At 45.5% G+C, this 3,875-nt stretch overlaps 1 long non-coding RNA gene across 1 annotated transcript; it reads right to left on the reverse strand.

Annotated features, from left to right (window-relative positions):
- Nucleotides 1-1,054: 1,054 nt before the first annotated feature.
- On the reverse strand, nt 1,055-3,689 carry LOC144229766 (uncharacterized). The gene is made up of 2 exons (XR_013334597.1): nt 3,393-3,689; nt 1,055-1,482 (listed from the first exon to the last, which is right to left on the reverse strand). It is a non-coding gene; the product is annotated as an uncharacterized LOC144229766 (long non-coding RNA).
- Nucleotides 3,690-3,875: the final 186 nt, after the last annotated feature.

A 3,875-nucleotide genomic window follows, 5' to 3' on the forward strand; every position in this document is an offset into this window, starting at 1 on the left:
ACTTGTTAATAACTAACACTGTGGGCTTAGTTTGCCATGGGCCTTGTTCTCAGTACTTTGTATAATCGCTCATGTAATCCTTACGACTGCTCTACAGAGTAGACACCTTATAATACCCATTTTACTGAAGAGCTAACTGAAGCACAGGTAGTAAAATAAACTGCCCAGGTTCGCACAGCCAGTGAAGGGCTGATCAGACTTCTCACTAGCACATCAGCACATAAATTAATCCACAGGTAGGTTTTGCATCATACCCACATACACAGACATTACAGTGACACCAAATTTAGCTGACCTGGAAAACCAATGTGTTTGGGACAGGAACCTCCTTGACTTTTGTAACAAAGTTGCTTATTACTATGGATAAATGTTTTGTTTTTATCATAACCTGGAATTATAAGTTGTTTTACAATCTAGTGAGGGAGATGGACAGACATGTTCAAATTCTAGAAAAGTGGATGTAGTAGAATTGTAACAAACCATTTGGACTGAATGTGAGCAGGGGAGGGTCTGTGCAGGGGTGCTGCAGTGAAGGCTCCAGGGGGATTGAAGCAAAGCTATCTGGGAGAAGGGGCAGAAATGCAGCTTGCGCAATGGCCACCATTAGGCTGCAGTCTACAGATCCCCACAAAGGCCCCACTCTTGGCTTCCACCCATCTCCCGCCCACCTGTCCTTCAGCATTCTGGTCCCCTTTTAATGACTTACCATTGCCCAACAATGCTTTAAATCTGCACGTCATGCCATTTGGGGCCGCTTACCACCTGGCCATGTCTCCTTTCCAGCTTCCTCTCCGACCGTCTCATGCCACCCCACGCCCTCTGCCACCCCTACTCACATACCCTGTGCTAGAGACCTGGTCCACTCCAATGGAGGCCACTTGCCACATGGGGCTTTGAGCACTTAAAATGTGGCTAGTCTGAACGGACATGTGCTGTAAGTGTAAAATACATACTGGGTTTAGAAGATAATGTAATAAAAATGTAAAATAACAACATTTTAAATATATATGATGAAATGATAGCATCTTGTATGTATCAGGTTAAATACATTAAATTTGATTTCACCTGTTTATTTTGCTAGATAATGATTTCTGTGGCTCACGTTCTATTTCTACCACACAGCACTGTTACAGGTACCATTTCTGTATTTCCCAGAAGTCTCCAAAGGCTTCCGCTCTTTGTGCTTGTCCCCATATTTGTGTTCGCCTCAAGATGTTCTTTCCCAGCCTCTCTGCCTGGGAAACTCTGTGTGCCCTTCCCAACCTCAGTCCTTTCTTCCAGACAGCCAGCTGTCAGCTCCTCACTCGCTGCCTTTTAGGAGTAGCTCTCACAGGTTCACATTATCTAACAGCTGTTTGTCTGTTTGTCCATCCTAGCAGTCACCAAATCAGCGACTAGAGGTCCAGAGTGCGCTTATGTAGTTTGCCATCTTTCGTCCTCTGTCACTTTCCAGGTCATCAAGTGAACTTAGGAAGGCATCTACTGAATGAACACAATAAAAGAAATATTACAATATGAAAGGTAACTGCTCGTCAAATGAGTTATGTGGAAAATTATTATTTTAGGAAGTCTGAGGAGAGAAAGACTGTTTTTGCTTCCTCTATAGGCTCTTATTCAGAAATGTGGTGAGGAGAGTGGGAGACAGGAGACAGCATTTGCCAATCCTGTGAATAGGGTGTATCTGGAGAGTTCTAGGTCATTCTTTTTGCTGATGAAGAAGAGGTGTAGTCCGGAAAGAGAGCCAAGGTAGAGCCGGAAACAGGGAGTGAGCTGCAAAGGGGGCTGCTTGGAAATGAGGGGCAGAGTCAACACAAGATTATTGTGATCTGGTTTCACTGGGGAGGTGACGGAAAAGGGTTTAAGGGCCACACCCAGGTTGGTCATTCGGTGTGCATGACTTTGTCTGATGCTGTGGCTGTGACTTTATCCTCATATTTAACAGAGTCTGAAGCTGTTCCAGAATTAGCTGTTTTCTTGGCTTACAGAGTAACACAGTGGTTAAGAATGGACTTTGGCATCTGACCATCCGCCAGCCTGGCTTTGTGAGTGTAGGCAAGTCAGTTAACCTTTGTGGCCTTCAGTCTCCTCATTGGAAAAACACTGACATGCTACCTCACAGGGATGCCATGAGAATTAAGTGAATGGCTAAATGGAAAGTTTTAGTTTGGTGCCTCAGAACAATTCCTAAGTATATCTTAAGTATCACTGAGACTGCCTTTCTTACCTTCCTTTCGTGTTATGTTTGTCCTACGTGCTGATGAGTGAAAATGAAAAAGATTCTAGTGATATGCCCAGGATCAGAGTACACTTAAATAGAAAAGGCTTTTGGGATCTGTTATTAATTTCTCCAAGGCAAGAAGCCAGGTAAATGGTATTTGTCTGGAACAAAGTAGATAGATCCATAAAACTGTGAGCTGGTTCCTAACAGTATGTGGTTCAATAATACAATATCTGCAAAACAAATTTTGTATTTACAGGAAAGCATGATATCAAAAGCAAAGACTATTAATAACATGCTCACTGAAGTACTTATTAACACATGATTTGAGAGTCTGTTGTGTGCGTGAAAACATTAAGTGGAATCCTTTCTTTCTTTTTTTTTTTTTTAAATTTATTTCTAGGGGAGAGAGAGAGAGACAGCGTGAGCAGGGGAGGGTCAGAGAGAGAGAGTCTTTTTTAAATGTTTTTATTATTTTTGAGAGACAGATCATGAGCAGGGGAGGGACAGAGAGAGAGAGAGACAGAGAGAGAGAGAGAGAGAGAGAGAGAGAGAGAGAGAATCCAAACCAAGCTCCAGACTCCCGGCTGTCAGCACAGAGCCTGACTTGGGGCTTGAACTCACAAACAGTGAGATCATGACCTGTCAGCGACTTAACCAACCGAATCACCCAGGTGCCCCAAGTGGAATCTTTTCTTAGTTACATTTGCATACTAAACAAAATCAAAACAGTTTGGGGAAACACAGCTAAACATAGGTTATAATGTTCATCACTGGAATTGGACCATCCCTCTTCAGTCTTGAATGCTTAAGATTGGCTTTTAGAGTTAGATTCAAAGAAAATAATTCTGATAAAATAAGTCTCAGATGAAGAATATTTGTCTTAATGTTTAGTTTTGGTCTCTCTTTTTTAATAAAAAATCACTTTCAACAATTACATTTTTGAACACTTTATGGTTCCGAGTATCTTACAGGGTGTGTAATATCAAGTGATACATATGGGAAAATAGTTTCTAAGATGCAAAACTATATACAGATAAAAAGCTCTTCTCTAATCTACCGTATATTTGCTAAATCGAATTTCGGGATGCTTAATTTTCTTGCTTTTAAGAGGTGGGACGTGAGATTGCGTCCTGATGCTGTTCCAGGACCCGAGGTCACGCCTTCCAGGTACCTGGTCGGTGGGCTCTGGGAGAAAAGAACCCAGGAGATTTAGTTTAGCAGCTTAAGCCGCAGTTGGCTCAGAAGCCGTGCCTCCGTTCCCTCGCTGTAGCCCCGGATGTCCAGTGACCCGGCTCAGCTCCGGTCCTCCCAGCCAGGCCGGAGCGTCAGCCCAGCTTAGTCCTCGCGCTGGGGCCCACGCTGACCAGGCGGTAGACCCCGGCTTCGGCCCCTTCCTTTACGCCTCACTGGGCGAGGCCGGGGTTGCGGGGACAGCGGGTGGGGTGGGGAGTGGGTGTCCGAGGGGCGAGCGATCGCTCGGCCCTCTGCTGCCTCTGCCTTTCGGTTGCTAGGAGTCGGGGAAGCAGCGGCGCTCCGGGGATCGCCGCGGGGCGTGCCGGGACAGCGGTGGCTCGGCGCTCCGCTGCTCGTGCCTGCCGAGGGCTAGGGGCCGGAAGAGCGCAAGCCCGCTAGCGGCAGCCGCGGGGCGTGCAGG

The sequence above is a fragment of the Crocuta crocuta genome, unplaced genomic scaffold (assembly GCF_008692635.1).
Source record: "Crocuta crocuta isolate KB4526 unplaced genomic scaffold, BGI_CrCroc_1.0 scaffold408, whole genome shotgun sequence".
Classification (NCBI taxonomy): domain Eukaryota; kingdom Metazoa; phylum Chordata; class Mammalia; order Carnivora; family Hyaenidae; genus Crocuta; species Crocuta crocuta.